The 22600-nt window shown below is 35.5% G+C and overlaps 1 protein-coding gene across 1 annotated transcript in view; it reads left to right on the forward strand.

The window, feature by feature from the left end:
- The window catches only part of ADAM23 (ADAM metallopeptidase domain 23), a gene marked incomplete at its 5' end in the record, with an annotated part of 122674 nt that overhangs the window by 8224 nt on the left and 91850 nt on the right, over positions 1–22600 (forward strand). The window lies entirely within an intron of this gene.

A 22600-nucleotide genomic window follows, 5' to 3' on the forward strand; every position in this document is an offset into this window, starting at 1 on the left:
GTCATCTGTCCGCACTTATTCTCAGGGTTTGTTAACAGATCGGGCCACTGTCCTTCCTGTACAGCCAGTTAAAAAATACCAGGCGCACTTACATGGCTGATGGCGTTGCCCAGGGTCGGTGACATCACCCGTCTGCAGGTAGAGTAGGGCATGAAGAGAGCTGTCCTCCCTCATTTTTCTCAGTGGTACCGCTATTTTCCAAGCCACCTGAAAGCGAACCTTTGGAGTCATCTTTGACTCTTTTCTCTCCTTCGTCTTCTATCTATAAATAGTCAGTTATTAAGTCTTGACGTTTCTCCCTTGAACCCATCCACCCCTCCTCCTCTCTGTATTGTGTTCTTGTCATTGCTTCTGTCTCTCTCTCTCTGTCAATCTATCAGTCCCACTGCTGACAGACTAATCTTCGTAAAACGCTTATTTCATCACGTGACTCCCTTTATCCTCATGCGACAAGCATAATTTCAGCTAGATAAATTTTACTTGTGGTGTGAAGGAGAGAATATGAAACGCTCTGGAGATGAGCTGTCGCTCCTCTCTGTATACTATATGTTTGCTACTCCGTCCTCCTTTCTTGATTTTTCCAGGCTGTTTACTCAAAGGTTAGTCCATACCAGGAGGTAATTTTGTCTGGATAATTTCGTTCATATAAGTTCAAACTCTGGGGCTAGTTATGGAAAACTCTTGTGAACATTAGCTATAACCCAATCTATCAGTAAAGCGTTCTCAGGCTTTTGTTTTTATTTCAAATACTGTTAAACTCCTGCTTCAGAAAACTCTGCCATCTCCATCTTTAAGATCTGAGTAATTAATTGCTCCTAGTGTATAAGTTTTCTGAATGAAAATATTTTATTCCTCTCAAAAATTTACGTAATCATAAGGCCTTATTCACACAAGTGACATGGGTACCCTTTAACCTTATGAAAGACTCATTCATTCATATAATTTATTCATTCAAAATCCACCAAGCATCTGAATTTTGCAGTTTTACAGAGGAGTCTTTGTGTCTAGCATTTATATAAATTCAGGACAATTTTAATCAAATCTAATGCTAGGAATTCTATTATAAAAAAGAATAGATCCAGCTATCATATTTTACTCAGAATAATGAGAAGTTAAAAACAATCATGTTCATTCATAGCAAAATAGGATAAAGTGTTTGCTTTTTATAGAGGAACATGAAAGGTGCTTTCTCCATCACTGGCCACCTAGAAAGAGTGCCAAACATGTCAATTAGCTGGATGCTCTAGATAAGGTTTTGTTATATAGATGTCTTCTCTGGCTGAAGAGTAGATAAGATACTTTCCTCACCTGAGAAATTATAAATAAATGAATTTGAGATTGCCTTTCAATTTTATTGTGAAATATATTTGTTAATGTATAAGTTAAGATCTACCTTAACACTAAATGTTCTCTAAGCTGTCTGTTTAGAAAGGAAAAAGAGAGAAATTCAAATACATCTCCTCTATTGATAGACACTAATTGCAGAGAAATAAGTTCAAACAAATTAATTAACAGAAGTGTAAATAGGACCTTATAACCAGCGCCTATAATGCTCTTTAGCTTTGATCTATTATTATATAGTTGGGGACATTTACCTCTTATCTGCATGACAGTGTCCACTTGAGGAACTCATCTTGGCACATTTTTAATCCTAGGAATATAGTGGGAACAAGATAATCACATGCTCTGGGACCATCTCCTTTTGCCCTCACTGGAGCAAAAGATTAATTTTAGAAGTTGAATCTAAGCATGCCTTGAGGCATATCATAGAAAACATTCCAGAGCCATGAAGAAATTGATTTTGAGTATCTGCTGACTTCCAGTATCTGTTCCAGAGCTTCCTTCCCTTAGTGTGAATGCTCGAGAATTTGCTATATCAGGTTGTGGTCTAGATCACTTAATTGGGTGCTTTGAGCTGTCTTTTCATTGTAAACAGGTCTGCTAGTACCATATACTCTTATAGTTAATGGATATTACAGATGGGCTCCATTAATAATATTAATCGATCAACGCCTAGAGGAGTGCCCCGTCCTCCACGTGTCTTCTTGCTCTTTACATTTTCAGCTAAGTCGAATGTATTAAATCAACTCGCAACTCACTGTAATGCGCTGGTAGTAACAAATATAATATATTGCTTTTGTAGTGAACCTAAACAGTTTTATCAAAGTATTTTCCTATCTATAATCTCACAACATACTCCCAGCAATAAAACAACTTTTATTATTAGATGATGATTATTTCTGCATTCTAGGTGAGGAAACTAAGTCCGAAGAAATCAAGTCCATTGCTCCAGGTCTTGGAATTTATTGGCATGACCAGAATGCCAGAATGACAAGAACCGTGGTCTGTAGACTTCTGGCCCCTCGTGCTTTCATCGCACCACAACTGTGGGTTGCATAGAAAAGTTTCTGTCCCTTTTAGACACCTTTTCTCTCTATGATAAGGACCTATGAACTGATTATACCATGGGTACGCAACCACACACATTGCCCCTGGCCTTACTCTGCAACATGTTGGTTTTCTTGTTTCTTCTTTTTCTTTCTAAATGAGTACTCCAGATAAATAATCTTTTTAAAAATGCTGACATTTTTTTTTACAATATTTTGCTTACCTACTTGCATTTCCTTGTTAACCTTCTTTAACGTACTTTTTCCTCTATTGGATTCCCCACCTTCCTTGTTTACTAAACACTTTTAGTGTTTTCAAATTATAAGTCAGACATTTGACTATTCTAGAAAAGCTTTTTTTTTTTTTTTAAATATTCTCTAATAGAGGGGTCTGCAGTCTAAAGAACTAGGTCTTCAAAACAAGCTGAATTTAACAAGAACTGGTTAATTTACTCTCTATTTTTTACTAACACCCAATTTAAACTTTTTGTCAGCATGAGATAACCACTGTTCCTAAGCAGACATGATATTATTTCAGCCAAAGCAAGGGAATTGGCAATCTAGTGATACAGTATAGGCATTTAGTTGTGGAGTAAATGTGATTTGTATTAGGCTTTTTGGAATGTCAGATATTCTTTGACTTCTCTTACTAACTCTTTTGACACATAGTGGTGAAGAATGATGGAGAAGTCGGGGGTTGGGAGTGTGACAGATCTGTTAACACCAGTTATTTAGACTTGGGCAAATTACCTAGTCTTTCTAAGCTCCAGCTTTCTTATCAATAGCGTGGATGTAATAATAGTGCCCACCCCAGAGGCTGTGCCTGACTGAAATTGGATCACCCATGTAAAGTGCTTTGCCCAGTACCTGGCATACAGGAAGTTCTCAGCAAGTGTTATCTAGTCCTGACTGACAAGAGGTCCAGGGAATCCAGGTTGTGAAATGCTCTTTTATAAAGAAAGGATTTTTTTGTTAAAAAAGAAGGTGGGTTTAGAAGTAGTTGTGAAGACATGTGTGGGGAAAGGTGACTTTTAGGGTCTTTCTGGTTTTATGGGTACATGTGAACTTGATTGCTTGACCTCAGATGAGAGTGGAGTAAATCCTTGAGGATGTCGTGAGATGTCTTAGAGGCTGCACTCCTCTAAACCACGTTGAAGCAGTAGTCTGTGAACATCCTATTTGTTCTCTGGGGATGTAGAGGAGTTTTCCCTAGACTTTGCCAATAATCAGGGCACTCCAGGGCAGGCTTGGAATAGGGCGTTTTAGTGAGTTGTAAGGTGAACTGTTTTCTTTATGGTGCTAATTGCCAAAGTGGGCATGGTGTGGCACCAAACACTATAAACAGCACATATTTATATGATAATTTCCCTCAGAAATGACGCATTTAAACATCCACTCACCTCTCTTCTTTCTCCCACCAATTCCCTAAACAAAACAAAACCTAAGAAGTGCTTTCATTTGCCATTGATAGTTTTCTGGCTTTGGAATGAAATTTTAACAGTTATAAAACTATGACAAATAGAATAGTACATAGATCTCTTAATCAGAAACACTGAACAGGGTAAAAATATCAGAAATACAGTTCTGTTTTTATTTAGACACTGGGATATTATTGAACATGCTATGGCCAGGATGTAAAATTTTGGGCTTTGCATCCTAACTGCTTTAACCAAGAGGAGTTCATACATTGATTCTCCTTCTCTGATAAATTATGGCTAACAACAGTGAGGAACTGTAAGTGAGCACAACTAGTTAATTACCTTGTTAATTACTATGGTCTGCCCTGTGCAATGAAATGAACTTTCATCCCCGTAGAACGTTCAGACTGTAGTTAGAGGCATTTATCACTGTTGGGCAGCATAAACACAATCATGCGTTATTTTTGGCATTGCAATTGTGAGTAAAACATTTTTTAAAAATAGTTAACTATTATTCTTTCCCTTTCTAATGAATTATACCTATATTTTTCTTTTATTCTTTTATTTGGGACATTAATGCTTTTTAAAACCTACTAATTTATTTAGAATTGTTACCCAAATGGTATATTTATAAACTGTTTTGTCTTTGTATCAGATCTTAAATCACCTTTCCATTTTAGTTTTCTAGAGTTCTTGGATGTCTCATGACATGTTTTAACACCCTAATATGTTAAAAATTTGTAAACTTATTTGACTTGTTTGTATGAAACACTTGTTTGTGATGTAACATTTTAGAATCTTAGTTTCTTCATAGAGAGCATAATCTCTCCCTTGATACCCAGACTTACATATCCAACTGTTTATCTTGTATGTCCACTTGGATATCTGATAGGCAACTCAAACACAACATGTCCAAAACAAAGCTCTTTACTCTAACATCTCCTACCCCAACCTGCCCCTCCACAGTCTTTCCCCCCTGAGAAGTTAGAAGATCATTCTTCCAGTTGCTCGAGCCAAGAGACTGAACTCTTTTCTTTCTCTCAAGCATTACTTCAAGCCATTAAATCTTGCTGGTTCTCCCTTCTGTTCTATTCAGAATTCAACCATTTCTTACTGTCTCCATTGCTGCCAACCTGCTCATCACTTCTTTCTGTATTATTAAAATATCTTTTTAAATCTTGTCCCTGCTTTTGTCCTGTCCCCGTCACTCTGACTCCAGTCTGTTTTACACACAACAGGTAGAGTGATTCTTTTGTATACTAATTTGGATCATGTTACTCCTTAGCTCAGTAACCCACAGGAGCTTCCCATCTCACTCAGAGTGACTTTTTTTTTTTCCCTCTTCTAATCATAATGTGGTCACCTATGAAAATTAAAATGTGAGTATCACAGTTTTATTTCCATGAAGAGCAGTGCTTTTTTACTTCTTGGTAGCTAGGGAAATTGCTTGAGGTCAAAGAAGAGAAGCTTCTCAGCCTTCACAGAATTTTCTGAAGGGGCTCTTATGTCAGAGTGGAAAGAAACAGATTGTACTGCAACCGTTGGGCCTCATGGGGAGAGGATGATCACAGAGAAATGCGAGTATAAACTGAGGTTCTGAAAAGAAAATTGCTCAAAAGAAGTATTTGGAGATGTTTTGCTGGAAGCTTAGATTTGCTAATGGTTGGATGAATAAAACAGACAATATTTAAGAGAAAGATAAGTAGTTCAGTTTTTGTAATACAACTTTTTTATTATGGTAAAATATACATAACTTAAAATTTACCATTTTAACCATTTTTGTATTTTGTACTTTTTAACTATCTCTGTGGCATTGAGTATATTTACATTATTGTGCTAACATCACCACCATCCATCTCCAGAACATTTTCATTTTATCCAACTGAAACTCTGTACTCGTTAAATACTAATTCCATATTTCTCCCTCTTCCCAGCCCCTGGCAACCACCATTCTACTTTATGTCTCTGTGAATTTGATTTTCCTAGGTACCTCATATAAGTAGAATTATATAGTACTGGCCCTTTTGTGACTGGCTTATTTCACAGAGCATAATGTCTTCAAGGTTCTTTATGTTTTAGAATGTATCCAGATTTCCTTCCTTTTTAGGGCTGAATAATGTTTCATTGTATGTATATATCACATTTTGATGGATACTTGGACTTTTTCACCTTTTGATTATTGTGAATAATGCTGCTGTGAACATGGATGTACAAATATCTGTTTGAATCCCTGTTTTCAATTCTTTTGGGTATATCTATACCCAGAAGTGGAATTGCTGGATTTAATTTTTAATTTTTTGAGGAATCACTGTGACATTTTCCACAGCAGCTGCATTATTTTACACGCCTATCAGCAATGCACAAAGATTCCAATTTCTTCACATTCATGTTTACACTCTTTTTTTTTTTTTGATATAGCCATCCTAATGGGTGTGAAATGGTATCTCATCTTGGTTTTGATTTGCATTTTTCTGATGATTAGTCATGTCAAGCACCTTTTCATTTGCTTATTCATATATCTTCTTTGGAGAAATGTCAATTAAAACTTTTGACTATTTTTTAATTGGGTTGTTTAATTTTTAACTCTGTTGATAGTGTACTTTGATGCACAAAAGTTTTTAATTTTGATGAAGTTCAACTTACCTATTTTTCTTTTGTTGTTTGCTCTTTTGGTGTTATAGCCAAGAAGCTTCTCCCCTATATTTTCTTCAAAGAGTTTTATATTTTCAGCTCTTATATTTAGGCCTTTGATTCATTTTAGTTAATTTTCGTATATGGTTTAATTTAAAGGTTCAACTCTATGTTTTTTGTATATAGATATTCAGTTTTCCTATCGCCATTTGTTGAAAAGACTGTCTTTTCTCCACTGAATGGTCATGGCACCCTTGTCAAAATTCATCGACTATATATGTGAGGGTTTATTTCTGGGCTGGTTTAGTCCATTGGTCTATATGTCCATCTTTATGTCAGCACCACACTGTTTTTGTTATAGTAACTTGATGGTAAGTTTTAAAATCAGGAAGTGTGAGACCTCTAGCTTTGTTATTTTTCAGGATTCTTTTGGCTTTTGGGGGTCCCTTGAGATTCCCTATGAATTTTAGGATAGATTTTTTAATTTCTGCAAAAAAAGGTCACTGAGATTTTGATAAGAATTGCACTGAATCTGTGGATTGCTTTGCATAATATTGGCATCTTAACAATATTAAGTCTTTCAGTCCATTAGCACAAGATGTCATTCTTTCCATTTATTTGTTTTATTTAATTTCTTTCATCAATGTTTTATAGTTTTCAGTGTCCTTAGTTAAGTTTATTCCTAAGTATTTATTCTTCTTGATGCTATTGTAAATGGAATTGTTTTCTTAATTTCTTTTTAGGATTTTGCATTGTTAGTGTATAAAAATGAAACTAATTTTTGTGTGTCGATTTTGTATCCTGCAACTTTGCTGAATTCATTTATTAGTTTTAGTTTTCTTGGTATGTGTGTGGAATCTTTAGGGTTTCTACATATCAGATTATGTCATCTATAAACAGTGGTAATATGTTTTTCTTTCCAGTTTACATGCCTCTTTTTTTTCCTTTGCCTAATTGCTCTGGCTAGGACTTCTAGTACTATGCTGAATAGAAGTGGCGAAAGTGGGCATATTTATCTTGTTCCTGATCTTAGCGGAAAAGTTTTCGATTTTTCTTCATTGAGTGTGATTCAAGTATGAGCTGTGGATTTTTCTTATATGGCCTTTATTATGTTTAGGTTGTTTCTTTCTAATAATTTTGCTTGTAATACAACTTTTTTATTATGGTAAAATATACATAACTTAAAATTTACCATTGTAACCATTTTTGTATTTTGTACTTTTTAACTATCTCTGTGGCATTGAGTATATTTACATAAAGGAATCTCACAGATTCCTTTTAAAGGGTTACCAGAATATATGTGAGTAGATAATTAATTGGCTGCATATTAAGTGGGCAATTTTGGATGAATCACTTACATCTCTAGATTTAATTTGGCCTCATTTTAAAAGTAAGGAGATTGGGTTAGATTTGGTGAATTTCAAACTTTTGTGTGTGTTGGAACCACCAAGGAGAGGGGGTTGTTGAAAACAATTTGAGTTGGTATATATCAGGTTCAATGGTTTGCATTTTTACATCACAGGTGACTTTGATGTGGATGAGTTTGTCCTCTAGAATCCCTTAAAATTCTGTGAAATGTCTTTCAATAAATGTTGACTGGGTGTTCACCAGAGGCAAAGAAATATGGATACAAGTAGTTGAGTTAGGGATTGTACATTATTCTGAGTAATGTCTGTATTTGTGGAGTAGCTGCTACCCTGAGATTCTGGCATGACGGAAGAAGAATAGGAATTATAAAGTGTGGATTCTTGTTATTTGAAAGTAAGGAGAGTAGCTGGCTTCAGAAGTAGTTGGTGTGAAATGATTCGGGGAGAAAAGAGTTTTTCAAAAATAGAGATAGAGGAGAGCCTAAGGAACAATTTTCTACAATAAGGCTGCTGGTGGGATCATGGTGCCCTCTGATTTTATCACCAAGAAATCCTTGGCGGGACAGTTTCTGGTGGGGGAATTCTAAAGAACAGTGTTGGGAATCAGAGGGAAGAAATGCTACAATAGCTGAAAAAACGGATGACTAATTTCCACATATACACATGCATACCCTCACATGTAAAATTAGTGTAAATTGTTGTATAAAATTAGTAGTTGCTATATTTATTTACATGGTCTAAGAATTCAGCGTTCACAAAGGAAAAAAATGAAAAGTAAAAGTTTCCTGTCATTCCCCAAAGGCTGTTAAATATTTATTTTTAGTCCTTTTAACATTAAAAAATTTATCTCTGCCCTATTTTTAGATCCATCAACCTAAGATATTATCTTTTGTCTGCCTGCTATAAAATGAAAAGAATATATCGCACTATGTTGTACTCTTTCTTTTCCTACCTCCTCATTTTTTTCCTTACATATTTTAAAATTTCTGGTAGTTTTAGCAGGAATTTTACAGTCAAAACAGACTTGGGGAGGGTGAGCTTAGTTAGGGTTAGAATTATGTGGTAAGTTGCTATCTTTTGCCTCTGGAGAGAGAAGTAAAATTGGAGACCCAGGAAAGACAGCTGAACACAAGTACCTCCCCATGATGAGTTGCTAAGAGCTCCTGCTCAGTGTGCAAGGCCTTGATGGTGAGGGATGGAGAGAAATTTTGTGGAGGAGGAAATTGCGTTATTTCCTTTTCCATTGTTTTTTAAAGGCAAGAAGGGGCCAGAGGGTGAAGGGCCTATTAGGATTTCATTCTTGTTATAATGGGAAGCCACTGATGGGTTTTAAACAAGGAAATAACATTTTCTGATTTATATTTTAAAAAAGATCAGATTTCTGGCAGCTATATAGGCCATGGACTGTGGAGGAGCAAGAATGGCAGCAAGGAGACCAGTTAGGAGGCGCTGGAGTCGTCCAGGGCAGAGTTTGCATGCCTGTGCTAGGGTGGTAGCAGAGGAATTACAGAGAAGTAGTTGATTTGGGATATATTTTAGAGATAAAGCCTCCAGATGGTTGATGACTTGGCTGGATCGGCTAGAAAAGGAGAGGAACTACAGTAGACAGAATACCTGCCCCCAAAGATGTTAACATCCAAATCTCCATAACCTGTGAATACGTAATATGTTACTTTTTGTGGTAAAAGGTGGTTTCTGATCACCAAATTCCACTTATCGACGTTTCACGTCAACAAGCAATTCTTGGAATACTAGGAGGGTGTCCGAGAACTCAACTCAATTCTGATGCTAGTTACCTGGAGATAGCCTCAGATCCCACAGGTTAAGGAGGTCAGTCCTACAGGACTGTTCCCCCAACCCCCACTTCTGATGTCTGTCTCAAGTTCAGGTTGTTACCTATACTTCTGACTGACCGGCTATAGATAAGGAGTCCCTAAGACCCCCTCCTCAGGTTTGATTAATTTGCTAGAGTAGATCACAGAACTCAGAGAAACACTTACTTACTAGATTATCAGTTTATTGTAAAAAGATATAATTCAGGAAAAGCCAAGTGGAAGAGAGGCATTGGGCAAGTTATGGAGAATGGACACAGAGCTTCATGCCCTCTTTGGTGCACCATATGTAATGAACTCTCCATATGTTCATCTGTAATCTCTCTGAACTCCTTCCTTTTGGGTTTTTATGGAGAGTTCATTACATAGGCATGACTGATGAAATCATTGGCTATTGGTAATTGATTGAACCTTGAGCCTCTCTCCCCTAGGGGGTGGGACTGAAAGTTCCAGCCCTTTATTCATGGTTGGTTCTCCTGGCAACCAGCTCCCATCCTTAGGTGCTTTCCAAAAGTTTTCTCATGAACATAAACCCAGTTGTGGTGGAAAGGAGCTTTTCATGAATAAGACATCTACTTCCCCTTTATGACTCTGAAGTGATTTCAGAAACTGAGGACAAGAAACCAAATATGACTAAAGATAGCTATTTCAGACAGTAAGTTGTCTGCTTTTATTGCTCAGAAAATTCAAAGGGTTTTGGGAACTGTGAGGTAGAAACATTGGATAAAGGTCAAATATATATGAGAAATCTATTTTGATCATCTGAATGACCCAATATAAATATTTCTTATAAATAACAATATTGTAGGCAACAGAAACTTTGTAGCTCTGATTAAGTTAAGGGTCATGAGATGGGGAGGTTATCTTGGATTATCTGGGTGGACCCAATATAATCACAAGTGTCCTTATAAAAGTCAGAGCCAGAGAAGGAGATGTCACGATGGATGGGGAGATCGGAGTGATGTAAAGAAGCCACGGAGTGCAGGCAGCCTCTAGAAGCTGGAGAAGATAAGGAAATAGAGCCTCCAAAAGGAACTGGCCCTGTCTATACCTTAACTTTAGACTCTAGACTTTGATTTTGGATGTTGAAGTCTAGAGATGTGAGATAATAATTGTGTTGTTTTAAGTCACAAAATTATAGAAATTTGTTACAGTACTAATTGGAAATTAGTATAGAAGTCCAGAGTAATTGTAAGGCTTTTTCCTGGTGAATGGTACTACTGTTGCTCAACATGGGAAAAGCTGGGGAGGAAAGTTTAGAAGAGAGCTCACAGAACATGGAAACTGTTCTCTTCATTCCGACTATTGGTCATTTATATAGTTATGTTGTCGAATGAGTTTGCCATGGTCTCGGGCAGGTTGGGATGGGATGAAAATGTGGGAGCCATGTAAAAGCATATAAATGGTATTTAGAGACCTGGGATTTGATACCGATGGAAAAAAAGCGTAGTACATTAATCATGGAAAAACAGCTTAGTACCTTCCAATCTGAGGCCACATTCAGAGTTATTCCCCTTAATTTCTTGCTGTTTAAATTACAGTTGTTTTCTTTTGCGTCATCAAATGACATTTCAAAAGATAATAAGGAGCTGCCACTTTAGGAGGGAAAAAAAAGCAAAATTAAGCACTTTTTAAAAAGAACAAATTTCTGGACTGTGTAGATAGTTGCAGCATTTCTTACTTTTTTGAGGACTACATGTGAACTTATTTAACAGATTTAAATCTACAGCTTAATTGGGGGGATTTCTATGGGTATACATTTTTAAAAATTTGCTTCTGATCAGTTAGATAACAATCTTGAAAGAACCATACTCCCCTTTTCTGTTGGTATCAGTTGCTTTCTGCTGTTTTATTTCAAGGCCTTCGGTGACAGCTGAAAGTGACCTTTGAAATTAAGGTTAAATTTAGTGTAAAGACAATGCATCTAGGGGAATCTATATTAATTCATATATCTGCTGAACACATAGATCAAGCGTTCTCCACCAGGGGCAGTTTTGCCCTCCCCAGGAGACATTTGGTAATGTCTGGACATATTTTTGGTTGTCATACTGTGGATTGGATGCTACTGGCATCTAGTGGGTGGAGGGCAGGGATGCTGCCAAACATACCACAGTTTATTCCAGCCCCCTAACCCCCGACCCCTGTCGCCCCTCAAAGATGAATGCAATCTAAAATGTCAATAGTGCCGAGGTTGAGAAAGCCTGTAAACCTATAGGTCAGGAAAATGGGAACTATTATCTTTCTGTCCCTTAATATATATGCTGTTTCCAACATAAATCTGATTATACATGGAGCCAGTGGACTTCATCTTTTGCTGCCCTCAGGGTAAGTACTACAGTAATTCTTGCAGATTCTGTAATTTTTATTTTGTGAGAAACTGGCTAATTTAGTGTTAACTGGAATGGAAGGCAGAAAGAAAAGAATTTGCTCAGTCTTTATTGAAATGTTTTCTTCTTTTTTTGTTAAGATAAAACAATTTTATTATAGTCTTAAATTTTTGGAAAAAAATTTATATTCTATAAGAAATTTTTATTGTGGACTATTTATCGAGTGTTATTAATATCACGTTCTCTCTAGTCATAACTAATTAAATTCTGCCATGATACAATTTTGCTTCTTTTGGATAAAAAAAGTCACTCGAAATAACTATAATTCAAATCAAATAAAATTATAAAAATTGCTTTGTTTCTTTCTTACTCTTTTGGCACTATTGAGACAGCATTGTGATTTAAAAAAATATTGAACAAAAGTCTCCTTCTTATTATTTGCTAACTTAAGTAGCAGCCCTAGGAACAGATGTAGGAATGGAGAGATTTGTACAATTCTGTTGACTCTTTTTATTCCTATATTTTGCAATATAAACTTTAATTACTAAGTTGGTTAGAGATTTTGAGAAACCTACATTAATTAATAGTATGTGGAATATACTTTAGTTTATGTGACTTAAGATCAGGCCCTTAAGATGCTGGATACAGTTAATAAAATGAGTAAGTGTATACTTTTAAAAAGTCCTAAAATGAGATATATGACAATTATGTCTTAAAGCAGTGACAAGCTTGTAGTATTAACCATAGTTAAGAGCATGACTTCCAGAATATGGAAATGGAATTTTGGGATATCAAAGATAAGTATTGTGTTGTTTTTTAGGAATATTTAACATATATACATTCATGCATATAACCTATGTGGTTTGTTAAAGAACTAACATCCTCATTTGCTGAACATTTCTTTGTAATTTTAACACATACAGACAAGACATATGAAAATGATACTTGAATTCTTTTGGGGAGTTTGTAGTGCATGATATGCTTCTTGAGTTCCGAAGTAACACTGTTTTAATTGAAAATGTTATTTTAAAACTGAATGAATGGGTTATTTTGTACTGACTTCTAGAGTTTTCCCTCCCCAGTTATATTAGTTTTTTCATTTAAGCTGTAGCTATTTCAGACAGTAAGTTGTCTGCTGAATTTAAATAATTCTCTCTTTAGTTCTTTTACTAGAATTTTTTGTACTTTAATATTCATTTATTTTTTTCACTCATTCATATGCTTAATCATTCACTTATTTGTTCAATATTTCTTAATTTACTTAATCATTCAGTAAACATCAATTAAAAGATATATCTATATATGCCTTATATCTAACTGCCTATTCCACATCTCCATGTGGATATATAATGTGCATATCAAACTTAATAGATCTCAAACAGAAATCCTGTATTCCCACTACCACCTCCTTCTCCTGCAGTGTTTCCCATCTCAACACATTGCTTGCGCCTTCTAGTTATTCAGGCCAAAAATTCTGGTTTTCCTTTTTATCTCTATTTCCTTCATAACCCCTGTCTAATCTTTAAGCAACTCCTGTTGACTCTGCTTTCACTGTCTACTTCAAATCTGATCACTTCTCATCAACTCCACAGTTACTCCCCAGTTCCTACCTATCATTAGTTCCTACCTGGATTATTGCAACAACCTCTTAATTGGACCCTCTACTTTCTCCCTTGCTCAAATGTCATCTTTTCAAAGAGTGTTTCTCTGTCCACTCTATTTAATATGTCACTTCCTAACTTTCTTTGCCTCTTACCTACTTTATTTTTTTTTTACCTATAGAGTGTGTCACCATCTAACTTGCTTTACATTTATTCGTTGATTGTATTATTCTCCCTGTCCCTCAACACTAAAATGCAAACTCCAGAAAACCAGGGCCTCTGCTTAAAACATGGCAGACACAATATTTGTTGAATGAGTAAATGATTTCATATATGATGTAGAAGCCAATGAGGTAGCATATAATCTGAGGAAATAGATATATTCCAAAGTACTATTTTTTATTTTTCTATGTCTTCATGGTTCCATGTAATTCTGGGTTCTCATTTGGAAATAAAAATGGAGTTTTAATGAACCTAAAACATTCTGTAGATGTGGTAAGTCTATCATTTGCTTACTAAAATAGGCAGGATATTCTGTGTAACAGTCAATATTCTGAATGTTAGTTTTAAAAATTGTATGATTGCAGTCTGAGTGGTTGGCATTTTGAAGAATTCTATGGAAGTCGAGTGTTAGAAAAAATGAGGTCACTTCAATATTAGGTTTTTGACATTCAGCTTTGAGTAAAGTATGTGTAGCACATACGATATTTGTTGTGAGTAAAATTGTGATAAATGACAATTGTGAGCCTCTATGTTCAGGAATAGACCTTAATAGACTTTCTTAGAAAATCTGCTGGCACCTGCATGTTTGTAAAATGGGAAAATCAATTTTTGTCTTGCTTCCTGCCATTTGAAAGTTACTCTTTCTATCAAAGAGGGCAGAATGCACCCCATCCATGATCACAGCTAAGGTCAGAATTCAGAGCAAAGGACTGAGCCAGACAGAGCTGAGCATCAGAAAACCCAGAACGCTCTTTAATTTATAGCTGTGGACAGAGCTGGGTCCCTGTAGAGGAAGGGAGGTTCACCCCACTAATATTCAACCTGTGACACATGTCTTGCATAGGGTAGTTAGGGAAAGCAAAGACCACTTAAGATTCTCATTGCCAAACAGCTGTATACTTACGGTGAACTCACAAGCAGAGCCTTTTCTTCAAATAGAAATAAGAGTGCCAGTTTAGAGATCCCAACACAAATCAGCTTTAGGCAGGAGCAGTGTGAGACCCACCAATGAAAATCAATAGAATTATTGATCTCAAGAGAAGAGAGATTTGGCCTGGATAGGTCGGCTTAGCCTCCCTTGGTTTCAGTAGTTTCTTAGTGAGGGAGAACTAGAAATTAATATTTGAATTCACAACATTTATGGTTTGCTGACTGTAACAAAGCTCATAATCTCATTTTGTGTTTCAGACTCATTTGCTCTTGACTAATCCTTATGCGGTCATTATAAAGATCCAAATTAAAGAACCTTTTTTTTTTTTTTTTTGCTCTAGAGAGATATTTGAGTTGAGTCCACTGGGCTGTTGTAGCCAGCATCCCAAGGACCAGAGTGAGCAGACTAGAAAAACCTCGTGGAGTGCTGCCTCGTGGAGGCTTTCTTCTTTCAGGATAGTATTAACATTAAATAAGCAAGTTAAAAAACCACGTTCTGAGCCACAGACATTACGCATGGAGCTTGGTGCCTTGCTTTCCAAAACTTATGCCTTACTTCTATTCTTTTACTTAAATTATTTAGTGGGTGTTTAATAACTCTGGCTAGAAAGAAAAATTAGGTTTTTGCTTTATGACAAAAGTGTCAGCAGAGAGACACACTCTTTGGAGTTACGGAGTTCGGTGAAGTAGGAATTGATGAGGAAAAAGAACAAGGTGAATCACACCTCAGCCACTAGACTAATGCATCAAATTAAATGTTACTATTCAGGAAAGCAGCAGAAAGAAACTGCTTCCATGGTAACTGTGTCATAGCTGTATTTTTACTCATCCTCCGGAAAATATATGAAAGCTAAATAATAGAGCCGTAGTGATACTTGTAATGCTTTATCCATTTTCAAATAACAAGAAGTCTGAAGGCTTATGATTTCATCTCTCTTTTGAGTTGGCATTGTCAGTTTAATGTTCAGCAAACATTAATCACCAGTGGTAAATTTATAGAAGACAGTTCATGTAAATATCCAAAGATGCTTTGTCAGTGAAAGTGTATTGGTACAGAGTTCTGAGATGCTAAATGATCACTAAGAAAATGTAAGTGCAACCCTTCAGGGCTAAAAAGAGACCCCCATCCACCCCAAATAATATGAGATGTAGCTTCTCTTCTTTGACTGATTATGAGGAATTTTAAAAACAAATTTTTAGGACAGCTAACTCATGATTTATTCATTGAACTATCTGTTTGGATTATCAGTGCCTATTTTCCTTCATTCCCTGCAGTGTCTATCTTTTTTCTGTATTAAGCTTTGAGAGCACCTGAAAATGAGAGTAGTTAAAAAAAAAGGAGAAGATGAAACTGGTTTCTCTTGAAAATTGGTTTATTTAGAAAAAAGCTCTCATAAAAGATTTGGTCAGAAATTGAAATCTAACAGCTATCCTTTTTTTCCGTATCATTAGACTGGATAATTGAATGTTGGCCAGATTTCTTTCAGAGTGGAAGTTTTATCTTTCTGGCTAGGACTGCACAGAAAACAGGGTCAAACAATGACCTGCTTCCTTCACCAACAGATGCTGATCTGTCAGTGGCCTATGAGAAGAGTATGCTTTCCTGATGTTTTGGTGTGTATCTGTTAGTATCCGTCACAGCTAGGACTTCCGCTTTTTAGTTTAAGGCTAAAACACAGATTGATTAACACAAGACTTTAGTATTTTGGGGGGCTTGTTTGTGTTCACACAACTTATTGATCTCGTGAAATGTTTTATTTTACAATAAACTGCCATGCTTTAATTCTCATCACAATTCAAACTGTAGTTAATGCTCCAGAATAGACGGCATCCTGTGTTTTACTATAAAAGCATGTTTCTTAAGTCTCTATTTATTAGCAAACACTTAGAAACACTTTGAAATTTCATCCTATTTAATCATTCCTAGAGCTATCTGAATTCTATCTTTAGATACTGAGAAGGACTTCTCCAGTAAGCTTTCCTAGTTCTTTCCATCCCTCAGCATTCTTACTCCTCAAATTTAAAAGCACTTTTTACCCAGACCGTACACTTAATATTAAATTGAGTAATTAATCATGCTTATGTTGTATGTGGCATCTTTACAAATCATATTTATTATCATTATTAATTGAAGTATTGTATTTCTTACTCTGTGGTTTATATCTCATTTCACTAACCAGATTATGCACTTTTTGATATAAATTCTAATTCTTCTATATCTTTACATTTGCCACAGTATCTCATACAAGGTAGGGATTCAGTACCAATTTGTTAATGGGTTGACCAATAATCCTGTGAATTGGAACATGCTAGAAGAAAATGTGATGATATTCTCTACCACACACTACCTATTTAAATGCATCTTGGGAAGAATGTTCAGCAAATTACCTTAATTTGCAAAATTGCCTCATATAATATTGCAGCTGTTTCACTTCTCAGGAAAATGATTCATATTATTTTAAAGACACGACAGCTTGAGTAAAGTCAAAGCATAATACCTAATGGTAATTAACAATAAAAAATATAAAATTTGCAAATTTTGCAGAGTACAAATGCACACTGGATTGTCTAGAAGGTGGCCAGCTATATTGAGAGAGAACTTTTAAGGTAGAGCTGACTGATAATCTTTCTGAAACAATATTGTTTAATTCTTTTTTCCCTTCTCCTTCTGTTTTACCCCCTTCTTCCTAAATTATTGAGCTCTTTCTATGTGGCCAACCTTTTCTAGGAACTTTCTGTTACATTATTTTATAATTTAATAACACACATCCTGTTGGCAAGCTATTAATATTTATATTTTAATGACCAGGAAATGTCAAGGTTTGGAGGCTTAAGGATTTTTGGCATGAACTTGGCACTTTTTTTCACTGAAGTGAAGCAAACACCTCACCTTTCTTCCTTTGATGTGTGACATTGGACAAAAACATCATTTAATCTTTCTGTGCCTTGATAAAAAATTTTTTTAAAATAAAAGGTTACTAAAAATGTCTACCCTACTAACTTCATAGGGTACTGTATTATTCTGAATAATTGGGGTAATTAAAACAAGAAATACAGGGTATTCTTTTTATCATAGGCTTGTCTTGATCACATTGGTGATTACCAATGTGCAAATTGTGAATAAGGGATTAGAACCAGGCTGTAATTTAAAATGGCCTATTGATGTTTTCTTTAAAACTCTTAGGAAATATTCACATATTTGAGTTTTGCATTATCCAGAAAAAAGATCCACAAGCTGAACTTTTATGTTTTTCCAGCTGTGGGATAGACCCAGATTAGTTATTTACAGAAAAGCCTATGTGATCTAAAGAAAATGATATACTTTTCTCGAACTTATTTCAATGTAAATTTGACAGTTTATTTCTTATTGGAATTTAATTATTTGGGTCACTGGGTTATGTGTCTGCTTTTTTATATGAAGACAAAAACATACTGTACAACCAAATTGATGCAAGGCGCCCTTGTGAAGCTTCTTTCTTCAACAACTCAATCCATTACAACAAAGTAGGCTTCTTCTAGTATCTGATTAATTGATCTTCCTCCCTTCTTAGTTGGTGAATTTTGAAATCTGTCTTCTCTGAAACACCATAAAATCTCCTGAATCTCAAAAGAAGGTGGTTTTGAGATTCTGTGAACTTTTTCCATTATATTTGAAGAAAAAGGAGTAAAAACTTTTGTAGGGTGTATTGAAAAATTAAGAGTAGGAGAAAAAACCATAAGCAAAAAGAGAAAAGGAGAGAAAAATACTTCCTGAAAAGGTTATAGTTCATACAAACACATATACAATCACAACATATATCTTTGACATTTTAATGAATGTAGAAAAAGCATGTTGTCATAACAATGAGAGAAATAAAAATTAAAAAATTACCCACTGTCTCACTAGTAATCAACTATTTAGCTGTTTTACTTTTTCCATGATTTCTTCTTATGTAGAAGATAGTTTTATTAATGCTGCCTTGCAGCTGTAGCTGCAGCATGTGGCTTTCTCTAGCATCTTTTTTTCCTGGAAGCCCACACAGCCTTCTCGTTAGGAAGTGGAGCTTGAACTGTTCCCTGGTGTCTGCTGAGGCTTGCTTGACAGCCTCCAGGGTTTCTGCTTCCATTTGAAAGTATTTTCTTGTCTTATTGATGTACTATTCTGGATATGTTTCCTTCTCTACTGAAATGAGTGTCTCCCTAAATAAACGAAATATATCTTAAGAACTGCAAATTTCTTCCAAATTTTCTTGTTTCCCAAACTATATACATTATAGAGTGTACTAAAGGAAAATACATGCTCAGAGGATGTTGTGCCTGGTAGCGTAGATATCTTAATTTCAGTTGCTCGCCTTCTACTAAATTATGAAATTCAGTCTTATAATATTTTCTGGGAAAATGTAAACCATCTATTTCCCATTTCAGTTCCAGTTATGTACACGCAAATCCTTGCCAAGTAGTTAAGACTACTGATTGAACACTCATTACGTGTGAAATGTTTTTGCATGAAAACATACATATCCTGGAAATGCCTGATTTTTATTTCTATAAGTAGTCATTTTTTTCTTGTTTTTCTGTCTGTATTAAATGTTAACTATTCTAGAATATAAGTCCCAAGAAAACATAACCGTGTCTCTTCAGCTTATGTAATGTGCCTTACACAAAGCTAAGCATTATGATTGCTTCATATAATAATATCGCTCCATTAGATGCAAACCCAGCCTTAGCTGAGGAACCTAGCAGTTTTCGAAAGTTATTTAATATGATACCATTAGGTGCCATCTACTCAAAGGAAAAAAAAAGAAAAAAACCAGAACAATAAAAGCACATTGTTAAGATGTATAAATTGTTCTTCAGTGAAGGAGTTTTGTGTATATAATTGAGTTTAGTTGTTTTTGTTTATAGAGCTCCTGTAATTTCCTTGTGCCAGATTCTGAGTCAAAGAATATCAAAGTACTTAGGCAACAGCTGTTCTCAGTCCTTCAGGGTGGTAATTCTGAGCCCAGGGCTGTGCTTATCGTGAAATGATGCTCTTTGACTATAAAACCCTGCATTCTTCCACAGTGCTATTACAGTGACTATCCTTGTAAAAACAAGTGTTCATCATCAAGTCTGCTTAACGGATATCTTAAAGAAGAAAATAACCCCTTGTGCCCTTATGTGTATTCATGAACTCATCTCTGAAGTATTCCTGTGGTCTGATTTTTTATTACTGAACACATTTCTAAACCTCATTGTATAGTTCCTTCTTTGTAAAAGAAAAGCAGTACTCAAGGCAGGCTTTGCATTTCAGTGGGTGTCAGTGATATGGCTGTATATTATAAAACTTTCCGCTCATTCCAGCCATTCTTCTAATTTTCCTATCATTTGGAAGAGGTAGGTTAATATGAAGGAGGAACAAATAATATCCAAAAATATAATTTGTAAAACAATAATGATGAAGACTTATTTTACCTGATTTGAAGACATATTTAAAATAGACAGTTATCAAAACGGGATAATATTTCGTTAAAGAAAAAAAGATCAATTGATATGGAATGACAGATTTTAGAAGTTGAAAGCAATTTTAATCATGTCTAAGACAGCAGAAATAATAGAATCACAGGGAAAAGTAGCATTTGTCAGGTATTTTGGCATAGAGAAGAATCTGTACTCTGTATACAAATGCAGAATATACAGCAATTCAAAGAGAAATAGAATAGAAAAAAATAACATATACCACTGTACTGAAATTACTTAAAATGGATACAATATATTAGATGAATATACTAATTTCATTTGATATATGTGCAAGGAAGATGAATGCTAGAGGAAATCTTAAGTCATTTTATAGGAAAATGTACCGCCTCTTAGCATTAAAATAAATTAAAATGTTAAAACATTCTTACCAATGAAGGTAATAAAATCAGATTTTTCTCCCTATGGAGAAACAGGAGTGCTGTCGAAAGCATTGTAATTTTTTCAGTGTGGAGAGTAATCTGTCAGTATGTTTGGATCATAATCTTGTTGTTGTTATTGATGATGATGATGACAGTGATGATAACTGTGGGGCCAGACACTGTGCTGAGTAAGAGTGGGGGCATTTAGAGGAAAGCTTGCTATCTTGGCTGCGTATATGTATATGTGATCAGATATGTCATTGAGCATGTCACATAAACCCCCGCAGTCTCCAGCCCACTTTTTGATATTTATTGTTAGACTTTTCCTCCAAAAGCCATTTTCCTACAGGCCACACTCATTTTTAAAAATGAAAAAAAAATTTTTCCCCATGTTTATTTTTGACTCAACTTTTGTAAATGTTTTCCCCTATGCCCCGAATACCTTTTCTTTTCCTGGAAAGTGAATTTTTATTTATCTTTTGACATTTTGTTCAAATTGAACCTTGTCGGTGAAGCCTTGGTCCCCGTGACCCCTTAGGACACGTCGAGGGCACCTGCTTCCCTGGAGACTGCCACTTCCTTGAGGGCAGGGGCTGTGTCTTAACCATCTTTATACACAAAGCGGGACTTAACATGTGTGGGTGGAATAAGTGACTGAAAATAGCAAAGGAAAATCCCAATATTAATATTATTTGCTAGCTCTGTCATTAAATTGTTAAACTGAATCATGTCACATTGACTCAGTATAAACTTATTTAACAATGAGCAAATTTTATAACTCCCAACAATTCTATAAAATGGAGTAAGCAGTTACCAGCAGGCTACTATATTTTGCAACAGAGTTTTGTTGGGGTTTGTGCTTGTCTTGCTGCTTATTTGCTGCAAAATGAGCCTTTTACTGGGTCACTGTCAGGTTTTTCGTAGTATTTTTGAAGATGCTCAAGGAGGTACATTTATCAGCAATTTTAGTCCAGAGTGCTACTAACTAACTTTTTTCTACTATTTAATGTTCTAAACAGAAATGTGCCTAAGGACCTATCTTATTCTCAGGAAATAAGGTTGGTTTGTTTCTTTTTAAAGATTTTGGGATCTGGAGCTGAAAAATTTCCCCTTGTCTAAATTATTTATCAGTATAAAAAATCTTCATGCAAAAGTTAATGCTTTAAGATACAGAATGAATTTAAAGACTATATATGATATTTGTATTACCAGAGGTTCTTCTGCAGATGATGGAGACTACACTTGACAAGACAGATTTCTTTCTCATGTAGTTGTCTGGATGCAGGAAATGCAGATCAAGTACAGTGACACTGTTCTACATGGTTATTTCGGGTTTCACATGCTATTTCATGCTGTTAGGGATTCAGGTGCCTTTTTATTGAATCATATTTAAAATTTAATATTTGTTAATTTCCTTTTAATTTTATTTATTGATTATTGTAGAGTGACTATCTGATTAGCAGTTGTAGTTAACAAGAAGTAGAAGTCATGATTTATAGTATTTTATGTTTGGCATAACAGTAATCTTGACAATAAATATTTGGTTAATTAATTGAAAGTTCATCTATTTTGGGGAAGGGCTGTTAATCTACAACTATTTGCAAGATTCTCGTGAGTTGTGGAGTTGTGGAGCTCACTGCCGAGGATGGGATAGGAAGCACACATGCCAGCGGAGAGAAGAACAAATTAAGTTTTTCTAAATCTTGAGTATGAAGAGTTTGTTTTCCTTCATGCCTGTGAATGAGAGCTTCATGGAAAGTAGTGCAGTTGGGTTGCCCTTGAAGGATGATGAGTAGGGTTTCAATAATCAGAAATGGAGGAGGAGGGCCAAGAGGAGTCTGGGTGACTTTGGGGGGAAGGTGGGAGTGGAAAACGTCTGGTTCTATGCATGTAGCACTTCACCTATGAATTGTGACGCCCACTGTGTTTTCAGAATGAAGTCTGGAGGAAGGATGTTTGTGAGCAAGGAAAGGGGAGAGGGATGTAAAGGCTGCATTTATCCTTGTCCTTTTTTTTTCCTGATAGGG

This window comes from Pteropus alecto, unplaced genomic scaffold (assembly GCF_000325575.1).
Source record: "Pteropus alecto unplaced genomic scaffold, ASM32557v1 scaffold3, whole genome shotgun sequence".
Taxonomy (NCBI): Eukaryota; Metazoa; Chordata; class Mammalia; order Chiroptera; family Pteropodidae; genus Pteropus; species Pteropus alecto.